Below are 12676 nucleotides of genomic sequence, written 5' to 3'. Positions count from 1 at the left end.
ATGCAAAGGGGACGACATTATCTCGAAGAGATGCCTGTGGTTCCATTGGCATAGCACGGTCATTCACAGCAGCCAAGAAATGGAAACAACCTAGTTGTCTGTGGATGGTTGCGTGGGTGGGGAAAACGTGACGTGTGCGTATGTATATAACGGAGTATCATCAGCCTGAAAAGAGAAGGAAATTCTGTGATTTGCAACAATGTGGATGAACGTGGAGGGTATTAACTCTAAACGAAATAAGCCAGACAGTGAAAGACTAATATGGCATGGTATCACTTATTTGTGGAACACACACACACACACACAAAGTTAGTTGTCAGGATGGGGGGGGGAGGGGTCGAGGGAACAGAGAGGGCATGTTAAAAAGGTACAACCTTTTAGTAATAAGATGAATAAAGTCTGAGGATCTAATGCATAACAATGTGACTATATTGATAGCATGGTATTATATAATTGAAATTTGCCTAAACTAGAACTTAAATGCTCTTACCAAAAAAAAAAAAAAGAGTATATATGTGAGGTGATAGATATATTAACTAACTTGATGGTGGGAATCCTTTTACAACGTGTGTGTATGTAGGGGTGCCTGGGTGGCTCAGTTGTTTAAGCGTCTGACTTCAGCTCAGGTCATGATCTCACAGTCCGTGAGTTCGAGCCCGCGTGGGGCTCTGTGCTGACAGCTCAGAGCCTGGAGCCCCCTTCAGATTCTGTGTCTCCCCCTCTCTCTGCCCCTCCCCTGCTCATGCTCTGTCTCTCTCTGTCTCAAAAATAAATAAAAAAACATTAAAAAAATTAAAAAAAAGTGTGCATATGTAAATATATATATATATATATATATATACATATATATATATATATATATATGTATCTATCTCAAATCGTCACACTGCACACTTTAAATAGCTTACAATTTTATTTGTCAATTAAACCCCAATCAAGCTGGGGAAAAATACATTCCAGCTCCTCTATTCTTTGAATGATTTACAGTTGCTAATATTATGGCCTGGCTCAGGGTGCCTGTGTTTCTGCATAAAGTTTCTGTTAGTATCCCTATTATGTGATGAATTTAAGTGTCTTTCTGAGTGTGCTACAGAGGATTTACCATGCTCGGGACATTAGCAAGTGAAACAAACACACAAAAAATGCTTTCTTCTATTTACGAGGCCGAGTGAGAATGGACCGAAGGTTAAATCCAAACAACGCTTGGTTCCCTCAGTTTTGAAAACCTACTCGTTGCTCTGCTCTCATGAAATTCATTGTGTTCTCAAGAGCATGTATTGGCCCAGCAGGAATGAAATTTTTATGAGCTTCAATTATGAGGTCTCCAAAGCACATGTAGCTTGTAGTATGCTGCTATTCAGAAATTGCCCAATATTTTACTTTCTGTTGATTGGTGTGTATAAATGTGTATACGTTATATACTATATATGATATTATATATAGTACATATGGTATATATATTGTTGTATATGCATATGTATTCTATGCATGTAATCACAAGGAATTCTATGCTTTATTTATTAGATTGATGTGCCTGCTTTGTTTTTTTATAGATGACTTTATTATCTTTATAATAACTCTCAGAGATAAGTATTTAAGTTCTCACATGACAAATGAGAACACTAACTTATTCTATTTTGTCCTCGGATGTGCTGTAGAACATAATGTCATACTCGTGCTTCTGGTGGGCATGAGTTTCCGACAGCTTGTTGAAGCCGTATTTCTCTAGAATGGTTTTTGGATTTTCCCACCCTGGTCAACAGTGCCGTTATGTCTTCCCATTAGCCCTGGCATCCTCTGGGACAAGAACTCAATGATTGTATATTGCATGAATTAATGGATGATTATGTTTGGTTAAACAGAAGCACATAAAACAAGCAAGTGAAATTGATGCCCTTGAAACCCTACAATTAAAACCGGTAAAACAAACTGGGAAATCTATACCATTTCTGAGGTTTCTTTTGATTCCCCAAATGTAACCCCGTGGTAACAAAAGTCTTCGCCATGGAACCAGTGAGCTAGAAATCTATGGCTAAAACTGCTTCACCCTCCACAGAAACCATCTTTTCCTAGGGGCACCCCAAAAGAGCCGGGCATCTCACAGCATAAATTCTCCTTTCAAATGCAAATAAGAACACCGGCAAACAAACACACTTGAAGCATCCGTGCATCTTTTTACAAAAACACACATTTCCAGAGCTCTGTGAAATACATTGATACCCCCTTCCTTTTCACACTTTGAGACTCAATGAATTTTCACCAATAATTTAGACATTATAAGGCCAAATAAATGAACTCTTAGAAGGTGATCCGAGGTAAATCTTGTGTTGCATATTCGTTTTAAGCTTGTATTCTACTTTAAAACTCTCAAGGTAAAGTATTTTCATACGTGAACTCATTAATCTCTTGTAAAGAAGGAGCAGAAGGCATGATCATCAAACAAGGCATAAAAAGTGGAGATCTAGTTTTTAAACAAATATATTGACTTTAAGCACGCTTTTTTAGAAAAGATACAGAGCTGCTTCTTAGACTCTTTTGGCAACAATCTACTAACGTTTTAGCTTATTCCAATGAAAATAGATGGTGCAGCAATATAAAAACAACAGTGCCATTAAAGTTAAATGGTTCTGAGCCTCACATTCCTACAATAATAATATTGGCCTTTTGCCTCTGTTATAGCAAATGTATTAAATATTCATGCTGATATTTATTTTCTAAATGTAAAATGGAATTAGGATAACAAATAAAGTCTACCATCTGGTGATAATATTGGTTATATATTATATATTTTTTGTTTCTTGGGCTTTTACATGTTTGATTCAAGGTAGGTTACTGAATAATGCATAAACATCTTTAAAAATGCATTTCAACAGTTGAGATTATAGTTGGTTGTCAGGTTCTCATCTTGAACTAATAACGTGCTGATTTTCTTTTGGTACGGAATAAAACTATGGAGAAGCTAGCCAGTAAAAACCTAATCGGTGTTGAGTCAAAGTATTTTTCTGATACAGATTCTCAATCAGTGAGTTCATTTTGTAGAAGAAAATCACAACAATATTCTGTATAAACGTTACATTTCCTGAAGTATCTCCCTAGGACAGTTTGTGTGTGTGTGATTGGAAGTAATCTCGATATAATCTAACAGTGTGAGAAATAGGCTCTATTTGCAAATCTCCCAATAACTAACTGATGTAAAGCTATGGAAGACGACATATCTATTTGCTCTAGCTGTGCCTTTTTGAAGGGATCATTTTTATCTCTCTACTCATCATGAACTGGTACACATGTATTTATACTTTGAGGCTAAATAGATACTAAAGATTTACCTTCTTAGGGCTTTTTTAAGTAGTAACTGTCCATAATATTGCCACATTCATTCTGGGTTCTGATTCTGAGTTCGGAAGATTCAGAAATTTGACTCTAAAAAACTGATTGTGACTTTTCATGCTTGGTGGAAAACTGCCTTTAATCAAGCAGATCCACTGAAGATTGACTGATAATGCAAAATCCCATTTTATTAATTTTGAATGAGAAACATAACCACAAATTAGACTCAGGACTGGCTACATAACGGGGAGGGCCCATTACAAAATGAAAATATAGGACCCCTTTGCTCAGAATGATTAAGAATTTCAAGACAGCAATGGCAGGGCATTAAACGAAGCGCCAGGCTCTTCTAAGAGCAAAGACCTTGTATAACTGCACGGGTCTCATGCCCATGAAGCTGGCCCTAATTAAACTCATATATCTGCCAAAGATTGCTTGAAAGTACAGAATTAGAGTTAAAGGATTTGGACACACACCTGTATTCCTGAGAACACTGGCTGGATTGGTCTTTCCAACCTTAGCCAAGTAGAATGGAAACACATTAGCACTTCCTACGGCTGACTCAACTTCATTTAGCTCATTGCTCTTTTGTTGTAAGACAGGAGCTTTCTTCGTCATGTTATAGTCCAGTAGAGCTGCTAAGAGTTTTTGCAAAATATCCTATCTGTTTAATTGGATTCAGTAGATGACCTCGTCGAATCAACTATACTTGAGGTTTTTTTTTTTTTAATTTGTAAAATCATTGCTGTTATTGGGTTTGAAAATTATATTTTTAATATGAAGTTTATTGTCATATTGGTTTCCATACAACACCCAGTGCTCAGCCCAAAGGGGGCCTTCCTCGATGCCCATCACCCACCTTCCCCCCCCCCACCCCCCATCAACCCTCAGTTTATTCTCAGTTTTCAAGACTCTCTTCTGGTTTGGGTCCCTCCTTCTCTAACTTTTTTTTCCCTTCCCCTCCCCCATGGTCTTCTGTTAAGTTTCTCAGGATCCACATAAGAGTGAAAACATATGGTACTTGTCTTTCTCTGTATGACTTATTTCACTTAGCATAACACTCTCCAGTTCCATCCATGTTGCTGCAAAAGGCCATATTTCATTCTTTCTCACTGCCAAGTAGTATTCCATTGTGTATATAAACCACAATTTCTTTATCCATTTGTCAGTTGATGGACATTTAGGCTCTTTCCATAATTTGGCTATTGTTGACAGTGCTGCTATGAACATTGGGGTACAAGTGCCCCTATGCATCAGCACTCCTGTATCCCTTGGGTAAATTCCTAGCAGTGCTATTGCTGGGTCATAGGGTATCCAATGGAAAAAAGACAGTGTCTTTAACAAATGGTGCTGGGAGAACTGGACGGCACCATGCAGAAGAATGAAACTACACCATTCACAAAATAAACTCAAAATGGATAAAGGATCTGAATGTGAGACAGGAAGCCATCAAAATCCTAGAGGAGAAAGCAGGAAAAAAACCTCTCTGACCTCAGCCGCAGCAATTTCTTACTTAACACATCTCCAGAGGCAAGGAAATTGAAAGCAAAAATGAACCATTGGGACCTCATGAAGATAAAAAGCTTCTGCACTGCAAAGGAAACAATCAACAAAACTAAAAGGCAACCGGCGGAATGGGAAAAGATATTTGCAAATGACATATCAGACAAAGGGCTAGTATCCAAAATCTATAAAGAACTCACCAAACTCCACACCTGAAAAACATATAATCCAGTGAAGAAATGGGCAGAAGGCATGAATAGACACTTCTCTAAAGAAGACATCCAGATGGCCAACAGGCACATGAAAAGATGCTCAGCATCACTCCTCATCAGGGAAATACAAATCAAAACCATACTGAGATATCACCGCACGCCAGTCAGAGTGGCTAAAATGAACAAATCAGGAGACTATAGATGTTGGAGAGGATGTGGAGAAACGGGAACCCTCTTGCACTGTTGGTGGGAATGCAAACTGGTGCAGCTGCTCTGGAAAACAGTGTGGAGGTTCCTCAAAAAATTAAAAATAGATCAACTATACTTTCAAAACATATCTTGGTGAGCCTTGTATTTTTTTATTTCTTACCTATGTGATTTATTTTTCTTGAGTTTTTATTCAAATTCATTAGTTAACATACAGTGTAATATTAGTTTCGGGTGTGTGATATTAGCGATTCGACATTGCATTGTATTGTACACATTGTGAGCTGGTTTTTAGTAGTTTCTATTTCACAGGTGGACCATTCTTAGCTCCGTTCCTGGACTTTGAAGAAATTTATAACAATCATCTGCACCCTCTAGGCTCTATTCATTCATTCAACACATCTTTATTGAGTGTCTACTATATAAATGATAGGTGTCATTGTGTTTACTATTACAGAACATATATAACATCATGTTATATGAATCATATACATTCAACACATGCTATTTAAGATATGATATTCTGAGAATTGACCCATATATTTGTCTGTTATGTGACTCAGGACACATTTATTTACATTAGCAAACCCAATTCAAATTATCCTAAAAATTAAATAAATATATGATTGATAGATACATAGATATATAAAGTGGTTTCAACTGGATGGATTGTAAAATACACAGTGTCATGAGGACGTCTCCCTCTTCTCCTCTTCATCACCTTCCTCCTTCTCTCCATCCTCTCTGTCTCTTTCTTTCCATTATCCCACTTCCTGTGAGTTGGCTTTATTGTCAAGTAGGATCCCTCCATGTGGTGAAATAAAAGAAATAGACTCAAATACCCCTGAGCTCTCATGTCAGAGGAGAGAACATCTCCCTTATTTGAGCATCCAAAATGATTCTTCCAAAATACTTTGATTGGCCTTATCTTGGTCGTATCACATGCCTACCTTGACCCACTAACTCTGTCATGGGGCCTGGAACAGTTATTAATCATCTGTGAGAACGTGAGTCCCACTGGGAAATGGAGGGGGGGACTTGTAAAAGGAAAAGGGAGGCCTTTTTTTACCACAAAAGAAAGAGGAAAGTCTGTGCAGGTAAAAATATATGTCTCCTCCAGCTTTACACAATAGGACTCGATAGTTAAATGTAGAGAGCGCTTGAGATTTAAAGTCTGGAGTAAGGGATGTGCCACTGAAACCTGTTTTCCATGGAAATGTGACTGTCATTGTGATTTCCAAGGTAAAGCAGGAAGCCAATAGAACTACTGGTTCCACAGTTCTTAGAGGAAAAACTAAAAAGTTTACAAGGCACAATAATCAAGCTATAGATTTTGTCCAATTTTGTTGCATATATAAAAAGATGCCATTTAATTTTTTGAACTTGGTCAAAACCCTTAGGACTTGGATTTCCCAGCTTATAAAATGGGAGGAATCCTCTGATTTTGCAGGCTTTCATCCAAGACAAAGAAATTATGGAGGCCGGCAATTCCAGGTCTGAAGCTATGCCTCGGGTTTTAATACTCCCAGGAGTTGCATTAACTCTGAAATCTAAATGGACCAAGCTTTTCTCACCTCTTCTGATTCCCAGTGAGGAATGCCAAGAAGCATTTGCATTGTTGCACACCCATCGGAGCGAATTCTTTGCAGAATTAATATTTCAAAGTACTTGGAGATTATTTTCTTAAACTCTATCTTCTGGAGGGAGGCAATAGTATCATTACATAATGCGATGGGACTTGGCTAGAGATGAACAGCTCATAAACGGAACTGTACACAGGCAATATAATAATCAGTCCCACCATAATTTCATTTCTGCTTCCCTTCACGTAACACAAGGTAGGATGACCACATGAAAGCTGTGGTGTTCCACCCAGAGGGAAGCTGTGTTCTTTTCAGCCTCAAGTCCCACCTTCTCTCTCCACCCACACTCACATCTCCAGAGCCTGAGTCTCACATCTCCAGAGTCTCACCCATGTGACAACACATTGGAGAAACGTTGCTCTTGTGTGTATTCTTTACGTGTGGAGTGATGGGACCCTCCAGCTTGTCTCCCAAACTCCTCGGTTGCATCAGGGGCCACTTCTGGGAGCTCTGGTGACGGTTGATGCTCAGCCCTTCCAAACAGAGAAAGGGCGGCATGCTTCCTCCTGAAGCTTCGCGGCGATGCTTAAACAGGTCCCACTAAGTATCTATAATTTTCAGGAGACACGACGGTCACAAAAACCTTGAGATCAGTGAGTCACCGAATCCCTAAGAAATCATAAAATGACAGCAACACAACAATCAGAGGGGCACCGGAAGATCCTGGCAGACACAGCACGTTTTGATGAGCACCATGGTCACTTTCAGCGTGGGCTGAGCGCTATATTCCTAGTGTGGACTCTCAGCCAAGGAGGTGTTTGGGGACCTGGGCTTCTGAGTCACAGGTGACGTGGAAGCATCGGGCTGATGGAAAGGGCTACCTGGGGGACCAGCAGGCAGCACCAGGCCCTTAATGGACAACCAAGCCATTCTCCGAGTGTGGATTTGTCCCAGACATGACACCAAGGTAAAACAAGAGAGAGGGAACTTGTATCATGTGTCTTTTTCTTTTTCTTCTTGTTTAGGCGGTAGAGAGGGGAGAAGAGGAAGGTTAAATAAATGATACAGGCTCAAATTCCAGAAACAAACTAAGGAAAACCAAAAACAGCCAGCTCCCTAAATAGAGCGAAAGGACTGTCTGCAGTGAGGGACCCTGGAGGCTACATCTGCCACGGAATCTACCAATCCTCTCAAAAGTTTTTGTTTGCTCCCTTAATGGATCCTGCCAACACTTTTTTTTTTAATGTTTATTATTTATTTTTGAGAGAGAGAGACAGAGAGAGAGAGAGAGAGAGAGAGAGAGAGAGGAGTGGCAGAGGGGCAGAGTGAGAGAGGGAGACACAGAATCCGAAACGGGCTCCAGGGTCTGTGCGGCAGCACAGAGCCCACATGGGGCTCGAACCCATAAATTGGGAGATCATGACCTGAGCCAAAGTCCAACACTTAACCGACTGAGCCACCCAGGCGCCCCTCACTTTTTTTTTAAGTTTATCTTATTTCCCGACGTGTCCAACTCAAAAATCCTTTCTATCCTGCAAATTCAGACTCTGCCTTCCATTTATACTTTCCCCCCTCTCCTTACTCCTTCATTCAAATAACCTACACCTAGGCCAGCTGTCCTAGAAGCCCTGGAGGGCAGGGATGTAGGAGAAACTGAGATAGACTCTCTCTCACTGCCAGTCACAGGCTGTGAAACTCTGGACAACTCTTTCACTCTGAGCCTCACTTTTCCCATCTGTAAAATGGAAGAATACTTGCTTCAGAATGTTCCCTCATGCCCAGAGCACTCCACACAGTCCGTCCTAGCTCATCCCTACCTCTGCCTCGCAAATTCTATTCTAGGCCAGTCTCCCTCATTCTGCATCTTTAGGGAGATCTGCCTATATCAACTTGAGAAGTTACTCCCCTCTCCTTCAAAACAGCCCCTTTGTTTCATGAGCACAGTTTGTGACTATCTTATGTCATTTTATCATTTTATGCATCTATTTTATTTTAACTTTTGTGGGGAGGAGGTGTTATTCTGTCTCTCCTACTAGACTGTCAGTCCCATTCACAAGGCCAGGGACTATTTCTAGTCTTTCAACACCCTCGCAGAGGACCGAGTACTTGAGACCTGAAAGTCTCAATAAACATTTTGTTTGCAGGGCGCCTGGGTTGCTCAGTCTGTTGAGGGGCTGACTTTGGCTCAGGTCACGATCTTACGGTTTGTGGGTTCCGGCCCCATGTCGGACTCTGTGCTGACAGCTCAGAGCCTGGAGCCTGCTTAGGATTCTGTGGGATCCCTCTCTCTCTCTGCACTTCCCCCACTCAATCTCTCTCTCTCTCTCTCTGTCTCTCAAAAATAAATAAAACATTAAAAAAATGGGGCTCTTGGGTGGCTCAGTAGGTTGAGCGTCCAACTTGGGCTCAAGTCAGGATCTCACAGCTCATGAGTTCAAGCCCCTGTGCTGATAGCTCAGAGCCTGGAGCCTGCTTCAGATTCTCTGTCTCTCTCTCTCTCTGTCTCTCTCTCTCTGCCCCTCCCCCACTCGCACTCTGTCTGTCTGAATGTCTCTCAAAATAAATAAACATTAAATTTTTTTTTAATTAAACAAAATTTTATTTGCCCTCCAGTAGCATGTATGGAAATAAACTGAGACCACCTCCCGTCTCCAAATTAGAACAGATAGATTCTATCTATTCAGACTGTGCTACAGCTGAGGAGTCAGCCACCATTACTTGTGGGGTGATGCGGTAAGGGGAATATGGTAAGTTTTAGGGTAAAAAAAAAAAAGGAAGATGCTAGTATGCTCTTATTGAAGGTTGTTAGCAGGAGGAATCTGGAGGCAGGCTCTCTAAAAGCAGGGCTTTTAATGATCGGTTTGGGAAGTATATTTGGCTTTCCCTGGCTGGCCCTGAATTAGAAGCGGGGGCAAAAAAATGTAGGAGTTGGCAGTCACTGACCAAGTCCTATTGTGCTGAACCAATCGCTAACCCAGTACACAACTCCCACTTTCAGACAAAGTAAGGAGAGAATACATTAATTAGCTCAAAATAAACTGTTAATAGGGGCGTCTGGGTGGCTCAGTCAGTTATGCGTCCTGTGTTGGCTCAGGTTATGATCTCACAGCCCATGAGTTCGAACCCCGCATCAGGCTCTCTGCTGTCAGCATGGAGCCTGCTCTGGATCCTCTGTCCCCCTCTCTCTGCCCCTCCGCCACTGGTGTGCATGCTCTCTCTCAAGAATAAACATTTTTAAAAAAGGGGAAAAAACGGAGCAAGTCATTTAAGTAAGTTCTGAAAAAATAAAATAAATAAATAAGTAAACCGTTAACATATGACAATATCTTGAGCCACACCCATTTCAAAGATAACTGCATTTGTTAGAGCTACTGAGAACTCGAACAAGTCGATGGATACAAACACCAGCAAGGGGACAATGTCGGTGGGCAGAATATTGCATCGGTTATCCTATTCCAATTATACTGCAGGAACAGCTCTGCCTAGTTTTTCTCTTTAAAAGGTACATATAATAAAATGTTAAATTTTTTCAAAGATATTAAGTTCATAAAGGAGAACAATAAGAAGACTCTTCCATCTGGATTTTAGAGAGAGCAAGAAAAAGAGAGCACGAGTGGGGGAAAGGGGCAGAGGGGGAGAGAGAGAGAGAGAGAGAGAGAATCTTAAGCAGGGTCCACACTCAGCATGGAGCCCGATGTGGGATTTGATCCCAGGCCTCTGAGATCATGACCTGAGCCAAAGTCAAGAGTCAGATGTTCAACCGACTGAGCCACCCAGGTACCCCCAGTAAAAAGACTTTTGATGCCCATGCATTAATGACTAGACGCCATGGACATTTGGGCCTCTGAAGTTCCTTTGCCCGAGTTGCTTTGCTCTTGTCTTCCCTGCTCTAGACCCTGACCTTCAAGATGAGCTCCCAGAGCTGTCCTCCTCTGGGCAGTTATTGCCAAGAATAGGCTCACAGCCCTCCCACTGTCCAAATTCGTAAGTCTCTTATCTGTGTCAGTCAGCTCTTAGTGACACTTTGCAGCGGGCATTTCTTAGGCTGGCGTTCTCACTTATCAACTAAATTGGAAGTTTCTGTCACTTTTGTATATCTACCAGGGCAACTATAATACATACACACTCAATTCGCTCAGCTGTATAAACACTTTCTTTCACCATCGATAAAAGTAGGCAATCAATAGACATTAAAATTTCAAAGAAAGAAGTAAGAGTATTCTACCCTGGGTGTGGGGATAGAGTTACATGTATTTAGTGATGTGGGCTCCAGATTAGGCTGTGTGGTTCAGACCTAAACTTGATCGTATTCACAAATATCTGCTCTTAAGCAAATTAAAAAAAAAAAATTTAATGTTTATTCATTTTTGAGAGACAGAGAGAGACAGAGTATGAGCAGGGGAGGGGCAGAGAGAGAGGGAGACACAGAATCTGAAGCAGGCTCCCGGCTCTGCACCGTCAGCACAGAGCCCGACGCGGGGCTCAAACTCACAAACTGCGAGATCATGACCTGAGCCCAAGTGGGACACTCAACCGCCTGAGCCAACCAGGCGCGCCTACTCTTAAGCAAATTTTTAACAGATGTCTAAGCTTTGGCTCTCTCCTTTATAAAATGAGGATGATATATGTCTTCTATAGAACATGTTGTATATAAGTATGGGGGAAGCAATGATAGTTCATTCAGGTGATCAATCATTATTTTTTATTATATTACTGAAAAATAAGCTAAAATTACATGTTAAGACTTATTAGAATCTACAAAATGCATATACTTCTAAAAGTCAGGTTGTTATGAATGTGTTTGCGTTGGTTTTGAAGAAGTTTTAATTGACATGAAGTTTAAATCTATGAAATATATGGAGAATGAATTAGTAATATGATCACTTACTTCAGTTGAGTGTCAGACCAGAAGAATTATGGTCCAGTTGAAAAAAAGAAAAATAACATACATATGTGTGTATTTCATTAGCATACAAAAAACTAGGCGTGTGACAGTGAAGAAGTATCCTTTCCCTTTATGACCATCTCAGACAATATAATCATCAACTGATCGGATGTTAGTTTAGTTAAGAGAATAAGGGCCACTATGATGGAGTATAGAGCCCTGAACCTGGAATCGGAACTCAGGATTCAAAATCTACCATTTGCTAACTGGGGGTAAACCACATGTATTCATTAAAATTTCTACCTCATTTAGGGCACCTGCGTGGCTGAGTTGGTTAAGGGTCTGACTCTTGGTTTCGGCTCAGGTCTAGACCTCACGCTTTGTGAGTTCAAGACCCATGTCAGGCTCTGCTCTGCCAGTGCTGAGCCTGCTTAGGATCCTCTCTCTCCCCTCTCCTTCTCTGCCTCTCTCCTGCTCATGCTGTCTCTCACTCTCTCAATAAATAAATACATAAACTTTGAAATAAAGAAAGAAGCACATAAATAAAATGTTACCTCATTTGTAAAACGCAGGTAAGATATTTAACTTAGGATTAATAAAACACAAATGTGAAGGGACTTGTGTTTCTGGCCATGACTGGCAAGCTTATAACAAACCCATATAGCACCAAGGATAACTGGAAAAGTCAGGTAGGATAGGTAAATCAAATCTGTGTGGAGACATTGGAAACGTGCCTAGGATTTGGGCGCTAAGATCCCAGGAAGAAATGATAGCCATTAAGACGAGCTGAATGTACACATCCTTCTTTTTCCTTTTGGGGCATTTGTTCATCTTCGATGGAAGTGATTTTGAAGCCAGGCAGAAGATGGCTGCCAGGAGGCAGAGAGGGCAGTGGAGCTTTTGAAAATATCACAGGGCCGGAAGACAAAAACTGGAGTTCAGGCCAATGAGGTGTCAAG

The 12676-nt window shown here is 40.8% G+C and overlaps 1 long non-coding RNA gene across 1 annotated transcript in view; it reads right to left on the bottom strand.

The window, feature by feature from the left end:
* The window catches only part of LOC125911129 (uncharacterized), a 30314-nt gene extending 18500 nt beyond the window's left edge, over positions 1 to 11814 (bottom strand). The window contains exon 1 of the long non-coding RNA XR_007454271.1: positions 11721 to 11814. This is a non-coding gene — a long non-coding RNA (uncharacterized LOC125911129). The remainder of the gene's footprint in view (positions 1 to 11720) is intronic.
* Positions 11815 to 12676: the final 862 nt, after the last annotated feature.

This window comes from Panthera uncia (assembly GCF_023721935.1).
Source record: "Panthera uncia isolate 11264 chromosome C1 unlocalized genomic scaffold, Puncia_PCG_1.0 HiC_scaffold_3, whole genome shotgun sequence".
In the NCBI taxonomy this organism is placed as follows: Eukaryota; Metazoa; Chordata; class Mammalia; order Carnivora; family Felidae; genus Panthera; species Panthera uncia.
The sequence above is the reverse complement of the archived record's forward strand: the minus strand, read 5'-3'. Positions and strand labels throughout refer to the sequence as shown.